Source organism: Anopheles funestus, assembly GCF_943734845.2.
Source record: "Anopheles funestus chromosome X unlocalized genomic scaffold, idAnoFuneDA-416_04 X_unloc_25, whole genome shotgun sequence".
NCBI lineage: Eukaryota > Metazoa > Arthropoda > Insecta > Diptera > Culicidae > Anopheles > Anopheles funestus.
In genome coordinates this window covers 205,001-214,653 of record NW_026045149.1, presented here as the reverse complement: position 1 = coordinate 214,653, position 9,653 = coordinate 205,001, and positions in this window count along the sequence as shown.

Genomic DNA, 9,653 nt, shown 5'->3' with positions numbered 1-9,653 from the left:
CAAATGGATACCAAAATGTGGTACCAAGCACCTAACTGTTGCAACAAATGCTAGCTTTCTGACCAAAAGCTGTGGGCCAATTTCGTAGAAGAACCGCCTAGGCGAAAAGGCAAAAATCGCCGAAGCTGGCCCGCTCGCAGAGCTCGCGGGCCAGGAGATACTCATAGGGCGCTTTACTAGAGTGGGGAACTTGAGAATTTTTGTGTCCGAGACTTTGGGCAACTTCGCGGCCGCCCCCTTAAAGTAAAAGATTTTCTCTGGGTGCCTAAAATTCGCAATTCCCGCAAAGTCGGGAAGACGTTAAAGTTTTTGCCCAAAAAATGGCCATCGATTTAAGGTGATTTTCCAATAAGAAAATGCTTCCTATTTTGAATTTTTTCGAATATTTCCTAAACTAAGCGTCGGAGCACATGGCCGTGGAGGAACTTTTGGTAGCTTTTGGCAAGGGCTATCGGATGAAATAATAAGAAAGGCCATCAGAGCGATATTGGATTAATGCGGGCTCATAAACGCACCTGAGAAGTGAAAATTGGTACCTTGCACGCAGGATGCAAGAAATGCTTGAGTGTTAACCATCATCGGTACCAAGTACCTAGGTTATATCGAGTGCGTAGATGGAAGTCGGTACCAAAGGGAAACCTTCCTAGGCTAGGTGCACGCAAGTGAGTATGGATCGATCAGTAGAAAGATGGGAAGCCATAGGAAACCTTCCTAGGCTAGGTGCACGCAAGTGAGTATGGATCGATCAGTAGAAAGATGGGAAGCCATAGGAAACCTTCCTAGGCTAGGTGCACGCAAGTGAGTATGGATCGATCAGTAGAAAGATGGGAAGCCCAAGGAAACCTTCCTAGGCTAGGTGCACGCAAGTGAGTATGGATCGATCAGTAGAAAGATGGGAAGCCATAGGAAACCTTCCTAGGCTAGGTGCACGCAAGTGAGTATGGATCGATCAGTAGAAAGATGGGAAGCCATAGGAAACCTTCCTAGGCTAGGTGCACGCAAGTGAGTATGGATCGATCAGTAGAAAGATGGGAAGCCCAAGGAAACCTTCCTAGGCTAGGTGCACGCAAGTGAGTATGGATCGATCAGTAGAAAGATGGGAAGCCATAGGAAACCTTCCTAGGCTAGGTGCACGCAAGTGAGTATGGATCGATCAGTAGAAAGATGGGAAGCCATAGGAAACCTTCCTAGGCTAGGTGCACGCAAGTGAGTATGGATCGATCAGTAGAAAGATGGGAAGCCCAAGGAAACCTTCCTAGGCTAGGTGCACGCAAGTGAGTATGGATCGATCAGTAGAAAGATGGGAAGCCATAGGAAACCTTCCTAGGCTAGGTGCACGCAAGTGAGTATGGATCGATCAGTAGAAAGATGGGAAGCCCAAGGAAACCTTCCTAGGCTAGGTGCACGCAAGTGAGTATGGATCGATCAGTAGAAAGATGGGAAGCCATAGGAAACCTTCCTAGGCTAGGTGCACGCAAGTGAGTATGGATCGATCAGTAGAAAGATGGGAAGCCATAGGAAACCTTCCTAGGCTAGGTGCACGCAAGTGAGTATGGATCGATCAGTAGAAAGTGGGAAGCCCAAGGAAACCTTCCTAGGCTAGGTGCACGCAAGTGAGTATGGATCGATCAGTAGAAAGATGGGAAGCCATAGGAAACCTTCCTAGGCTAGGTGCACGCAAGTGAGTATGGATCGATCAGTAGAAAGATGGGAAGCCATAGGAAACCTTCCTAGGCTAGGTGCACGCAAGTGAGTATGGATCGATCAGTAGAAAGATGGGAAGCCCAAGGAAACCTTCCTAGGCTAGGTGCACGCAAGTGAGTATGGATCGATCAGTAGAAAGATGGGAAGCCATAGGAAACCTTCCTAGGCTAGGTGCACGCAAGTGAGTATGGATCGATCAGTAGAAAGATGGGAAGCCCAAGGAAACCTTCCTAGGCTAGGTGCACGCAAGTGAGTATGGATCGATCAGTAGAAAGATGGGAAGCCATAGGAAACCTTCCTAGGCTAGGTGCACGCAAGTGAGTATGGATCGATCAGTAGAAAGATGGGAAGCCATAGGAAACCTTCCTAGGCTAGGTGCACGCAAGTGAGTATGGATCGATCAGTAGAAAGATGGGAAGCCATAGGAAACCTTCCTAGGCTAGGTGCACGCAAGTGAGTATGGATCGATCAGTAGAAAGATGGGAAGCCCAAGGAAACCTTCCTAGGCTAGGTGCACGCAAGTGAGTATGGATCGATCAGTAGAAAGATGGGAAGCCATAGGAAACCTTCCTAGGCTAGGTGCACGCAAGTGAGTATGGATCGATCAGTAGAAAGATGGGAAGCCATAGGAAACCTTCCTAGGCTAGGTGCACGCAAGTGAGTATGGATCGATCAGTAGAAAGATGGGAAGCCCAAGGAAACCTTCCTAGGCTAGGTGCACGCAAGTGAGTATGGATCGATCAGTAGAAAGATGGGAAGCCATAGGAAACCTTCCTAGGCTAGGTGCACGCAAGTGAGTATGGATCGATCAGTAGAAAGATGGGAAGCCCAAGGAAACCTTCCTAGGCTAGGTGCACGCAAGTGAGTATGGATCGATCAGTAGAAAGATGGGAAGCCATAGGAAACCTTCCTAGGCTAGGTGCACGCAAGTGAGTATGGATCGATCAGTAGAAAGATGGGAAGCCATAGGAAACCTTCCTAGGCTAGGTGCACGCAAGTGAGTATGGATCGATCAGTAGAAAGATGGGAAGCCATAGGAAACCTTCCTAGGCTAGGTGCACGCAAGTGAGTATGGATCGATCAGTAGAAAGATGGGAAGCCATAGGAAACCTTCCTAGGCTAGGTGCACGCAAGTGAGTATGGATCGATCAGTAGAAAGATGGGAAGCCATAGGAAACCTTCCTAGGCTAGGTGCACGCAAGTGAGTATGGATCGATCAGTAGAAAGATGGGAAGCCATAGGAAACCTTCCTAGGCTAGGTGCACGCAAGTGAGTATGGATCGATCAGTAGAAAGTGGGAAGCCCAGTACCAAATGCCCTAGTGAAGACCGTAAACGAATATCATGAACCGAGAAGGAGCACCAAATGCCCTAGTGAAGACCGTAAACGAATATCATGAACCGATAAGGAGCACCAAATGCCCTAGTGAAGACCGTAAACGAATATCATGAACCAAGAAGTAGCAACGAATGCCTGAAAAAGTACCAAGTCCACGGTATAGAGTAACGAGAGTTAACCGCCGTGATGTATGCAATGAGGGCAGCCATTGCATGGGTTCTGGACTTGGTTCGCGAATAACTTTTTTGCTAGACATCGGACAAAGTTGACGTGGAAGAACGAAATGTAGCATTTGATGCCACCTATCCAAAACTTTTTCAAGATTGAAGATCCGATCGATACAGCCTGAGTTATAGGCAAAAGTTGGTGCAAAATTGAGCATTTTTAATGGTGAAAAATCGGTACTCCTCGAATAGCTCCTGTTGGAAGCATCGGACCACATGGTCGTGGAGGAACATATTGTAGCGTGCGGTGTCAAGTATCGACACTCAAAACCGCATGTCCGATGGACGGAAAATGACCAAGTTATAGTGAAAACTTGGTTGCACCAAATTCCCGAAGAAGTGCAACGAGAAGGTGAATGCGCAGGTTGTTCGTCGAATAGCTCCGGCCACAGACATGGTAGCGATTAGTGGTGCATGGAAGAAATCTAGCCACAAGTGCCATCTACCCATGGCCAGAAGAAAGTGTGGCCATATCTTGGATACCGGCGGAGCTATGGGGCAAATATGGGCCAAAAATGGTGCAAGTTGGACCAAAAATCCGAAAAAGTACCTAGGTAAATGCGCAGGTTGTTCGTCGAATAGCTCCGGCCACAGACATGGTAGCGATTAGTGGTGCATGGAAGAAATCTAGCCACAAGTGCCATCTACCCATGGCCAGAAGAAAGTGTGGCCATATCTTGGATACCGGCGGAGCTATGGGGCAAATATGGGCCAAAAATGGTGCAAGTTGGACCAAAAATCCGAAAAAGTACCTAGGTAAATGCGATGGTTGTTCGTCGAATAGCTCCGGCCACAGACATGGTAGCGATTAGTGGTGCATGGAAGAAATCTAGCCACAAGTGCCATCTACCCATGGCCAGAAGAAAGTGTGGCCATATCTTGGATACCGGCGGAGCTATGGGGCAAATATGGGCCAAAAATGGTGCAAGTTGGACCAAAAATCCGACCAAGTGCGCGAGGCGCTTTCGTGAATAGCTCCGGCCACAGACATGGTAGCGATTAGTGGTGCATGGAAGAAATCTAGCCACAAGTGCCATCTACCCATGGCCAGAAGAAAGTGTGGCCATATCTTGGATACCGGCGGAGCTATGGGGCAAATATGGGCCAAAAATGGTGCAAGTTGGACCAAAAATCCGAAAAAGTACCTAGGTAAATGTGATGGTTGTTCGTCGAATAGCTCCGGCCACAGACATGGTAGCGATTAGTGGTGCATGGAAGAAATCTAGCCACAAGTGCCATCTACCCATGGCCAGAAGAAAGTGTGGCCATATCTTGGATACCGGCGGAGCTATGGGGCAAATATGGGCCAAAAATGGTGCAAGTTGGACCAAAAATCCGAAAAAGTACCTAGGTAAATGTGATGGTTGTTCGTCGAATAGCTCCGGCCACAGACATGGTAGCGATTAGTGGTGCATGGAAGAAATCTAGCCACAAGTGCCATCTACCCATGGCCAGAAGAAAGTGTGGCCATATCTTGGATACCGGCGGAGCTATGGGGCAAATATGGGCCAAAAATGGTGCAAGTTGGACCAAAAATCCGAAAAAGTACCTAGGTAAATGCGATGGTTGTTCGTCGAATAGCTCCGGCCAGAGACATGGCAGCGATTAGTGGTGCATGGAAGAAATCTAGCCACAAGTGCCATCTACCCATGGCCAGAAGAAAGTGTGGCCATATCTTGGATACCGGCGGAGCTATGGGGCAAATATGGGCCAAAAATGGTGCAAGTTGGACCAAAAATCCGACAAAGTACCTAGGTAAATGCGCTGGTTGTTCGTCGAATAGCTCCGGCCACAGACATGGTAGCGATTAGTGGTGCATGGAAGAAATCTAGCCACAAGTGCCATCTACCCATGGCCAGAAGAAAGTGTGGCCATATCTTGGATACCGGCGGAGCTATGGGGCAAATATGGGCCAAAAATGGTGCAAGTTGGACCAAAAATCCGAAAAAGTACCTAGGTAAATGCGATGGTTGTTCGTCGAATAGCTCCGGCCACAGACATGGTAGCGATTAGTGGTGCATGGAAGAAATCTAGCCACAAGTGCCATCTACCCATGGCCAGAAGAAAGTGTGGCCATATCTTGGATACCGGCGGAGCTATGGGGCAAATATGGGCCAAAAATGGTGCAAGTTGGACCAAAAATCCGACCAAGTGCGCGAGGCGCTTTCGTGAATAGCTCCGGCCACAGACATGGTAGCGATTAGTGGTGCATGGAAGAAATCTAGCCACAAGTGCCATCTACCCATGGCCAGAAGAAAGTGTGGCCATATCTTGGATACCGGCGGAGCTATGGGGCAAATATGGGCCAAAAATGGTGCTAGTTGGACCAAAAATCCTAAAAAGTACCTAGGTAAATGTGATGGTTGTTCGTCGAATAGCTCCGGCCACAGACATGGTAGCGATTAGTGGTGCATGGAAGAAATCTAGCCACAAGTGCCATCTACCCATGGCCAGAAGAAAGTGTGGCCATATCTTGGATACCGGCGGAGCTATGGGGCAAATATGGGCCAAAAATGGTGCAAGTTGGACCAAAAATCCGAAAAAGTACCTAGGTAAATGCGATGGTTGTTCGTCGAATAGCTCCGGCCAGAGACATGGCAGCGATTAGTGGTGCATGGAAGAAATCTAGCCACAAGTGCCATCTACCCATGGCCAGAAGAAAGTGTGGCCATATCTTGGATACCGGCGGAGCTATGGGGCAAATATGGGCCAAAAATGGTGCAAGTTGGAACCAAAATCCGACCAAGTGCGCGAGGCGCTTTCGTGAATAGCTCCGGCCAGAGACATGGTAGCGATTAGTGGTGCATGGAAGAAATCTAGCCACAAGTGCCATCTACCCATGGCCAGAAGAAAGTGTGGCCATATCTTGGATACCGGCGGAGCTATGGGGCAAATATGGGCCAAAAATGGGTAAAATTGTACGGTCCAAAGCCAAGGGTAAATTTTTTTATTCCTCTAATAACTTCTAGCACAGACATTGAATCGGTTGGTGATGTATGGATGAAATGTAGCAAACAGTTGGAACTACCCATAAAATCTTAAAGATTGACGATCCAATGTATAGAACCGGAGTAATGTGCGATACTTGGTGAAAAATCGAGTGAAAAATTAGCTATAAACTGTTTTTGGCCCATAACTCGAATACTAGACATCGGAAGGGGGGGTCGTAGAACGATTTTTTGTTGCCCTATCGATTCCCTATCGAACGAGCAAAAGTTGTTTTTTTGACCAAAAAGGACCCCTACTCTAGTAAAATTGGCCTGATTTTACTAGTCCCCGGTACCCGTACAGGCAAAATGAGCAAAATGCTCAAGTATGAATGGTTTTTGGCCCATAACTCGAATACTAGACGTCGCAGGGGGGTGTCATGGAACAATTTTTGGTAGCCCTTGAAATTATCTATCGAATGACATATACTTGATTTTTGGCCAAAAAGTTCCCTAGACTAGTAAAAATCGCATCATTTTACTAGAGTCGGGTACCCTGGACGAAAAACCGCTATAATTGCGGTTTTTGGCTAATAACTCGAATACTAGACGTCGCAGGGGGGTGTCGTGGAACAATTTTTGGTAGCCCTTGAAATTATCTATCGAATGACATATACTTGATTTTTGGCCAAAAAGTTCCCTAGACTAGTAAAAATCGCATCATTTTACTAGAGTCGGGTACCCTGGACGAAAAACCGCTATAATTGCGGTTTTTGGCTAATAACTCGAATACTAGACGTCGCAGGGGGGTGTCGTGGAACAATTTTTGGTAGCCCTTGAAATTATCTATCGAATGACATATACTTGATTTTTGGCCAAAAAGTTCCCTAGACTAGTAAAAATCGCATCATTTTACTAGAGTCGGGTACCCTGGACGAAAAACCGCTATAGTTGCGGTTTTTGGCTAATAACTCTAATACTAGACGTCGGAGGGGGGTGTCGTGGAACAATTTTTGGTAGCCCTTGAAATTATCTATCGAATGACATATACTTGATTTTTGGCCAAAAAGTTCCCTAGACTAGTAAAAATCGCATCATTTTACTAGAGTCGGGTACCCTGGACGAAAAACCGCTTTAGTTGCGGTTTTTGGCTAATAACTCGAATACTAGACGTCGCAGGGGGGTGTCGTGGAACAATTTTTGGTAGCCCTTGAAATTATCTATCGAATGACATATACTTGATTTTTTGACCAAAAAGTTCCTAGACTAGTAAAAATCGCATCATTTTACTAGAGTCGGGTACCCTGTACGAAAAACCGCTATAGTTGCGGTTTTTGGCCAATAACTCGAATACTAGACGTCGGAGGGGGGTGCCGTAGAACAATTTTTTGTAGCCCTTGAAATTACCTTTCGAATGATATATAGTGGTTTTTTGGTCAAACAGTGACCCCGAGACTAGTAACCCTCCATACACAAAACCGCCTAAAAAGTTTTGGTTTTGCAAAATTTTGAAAAGTGCGTCAAAAAAATTTTTTCAAAAAGTACCAAATCGTGATCAGAACTCACTATAGACCATAAAAAGTGAAATCCGATGGTCATTTGCAACACTTGGTCAATCGAGAAAAATTTCACTTTTTTACTAGAGTCGGGTACCCTGAACGAAAAATCGCTCAAGTGATGGTTTTTGGCCAATAACTCGAATACTAGACGTCGGAGGGGGGTGCCGTAGAACAATTTTTTGTAGCCCTTGAAATTACCTTTCGAATGATATATAGTGGTTTTTTGGTCAAACAGTGACCCCGAGACTAGTAACCCTCCATACACAAAACCGCCTACAAAAACTTTGTTTTGAAAAATTTTGAAAAGTTCAAAAAAATTTTTTTTTCAAAAACTACTAAAACGTGATAAGAACTTACTATAGACCATGAAAAGTGATATCCGATGATAATTTGCAAAAGTTGGTAACTAGTAAAAAATTTCACTTTTTTACTAGAGTCGGTGCAACGAGAAAAAAAAAGTCCGTGATGGAGAAAAATGGCACGTTTTCCACGCCTGTACGCTTTCGTTTTCTATATAGGGGGTAGGTGAGCCAGAAGCATGAATTTGACTGAGTACGTATCTTTATGAATTGGGCCCTTCTAAATCGATTGAGACTACCCCCAGGACGATCGGACGACTGCTTCTGGCTCAAAATGTGGTTTTTAGATTTTGATCGTCAATTATGAGAGAAAAAATCGATTAGAAGTAAAGATACGAAATGCTTGGTCTAAGTTGGGAAACGACTTCGGATATTTGTTGGACGTTGTCGTAGAAGGTCCGAGGACCAAGGAAAAGTGATTTCCAAGTGGATTTATGCACTATTAGTCGATGGTAAGATGTGAAATTAGTAGAACTTACCATACAGTTTGCGAAGTTGAAGCAATCGGTTGGTGAATATGGTACTGTCTGTCCAATTTGGTGGTTCGGAATGAGTGAAACGATGTTGATGATGGATAGACGTTCCGATTGCCCCCGATCGGGGAACATATAGTGGTCTTTAAGGTCCAAGTACCTATGTTTTGGTAAGCAGAACTGAGAGTTAAAGGATGAAAGTCGGCCATTCCTAATATCATCCTATCGGTGGTTCGCGAGTTGTTTGAGGACCGGAGCAGCTCGCGATGAAACGGTCCTAGGGTATTGGTTATCCATCCAAGGAAGAGTAAATGCGATCCTAGATGTGTGTCGTTGGCCGTTCTACCGGTATCGCCTATCGATGAGATATCGACGGGCATGCCTTACTCGAAAGTTGAATTCTAGGATCGATGGTCAAACAGACCTATGAGCGATAAACCAAACTGAACACGTATTGATGTCGGCTTTTCCTATCATTTGATGCCGCAGGTTGTTTAGGGACCGGAGCAGCTTGCGGCCGAGACGGTCCCCGGGGGTTTCTTTCTCCAAGGAGAAGAAACGATTAAGCAAAAGTTGTAGCAAGATACGATCCTCTGATGTGTCGTTGGCCGTTCAAGCGGTATCGCCTGTCGATGAGATATCGATGGGCATGCCTTACTCTCCCGACTGGATTACTGAGAGTTTAATCAGGGATCGATGGTCAAACAGACCAATGAGCGATAAACCAAACTGAACACGTATTGATGTCGGCATTTCCTATCATTTGTCGCAGGTTGTTTAGGGACCGGAGCAGCTTGCGACCGAGACGGTCCCCGGGGGTTTCTTTCTCTAAGGAGTGGAAACGATTAAGCAAAAGTCGTAGCAATAATCGATCACCTGATGTGTCGTTGGCCGTTCTTGCGGTATCGCCTGTCGATGAGATATCGATGGGCATGCCTTACTCTCCTGACTGTTTAATTGAGAGTTATAATCAGGGATCGATGGTCAAAAAGACCTATGAGCGATAAACCAAACTGAACACGTATTGATGTCGGCATTTCCTATCATTTGTCGCAGGTTGTTTGGGGAC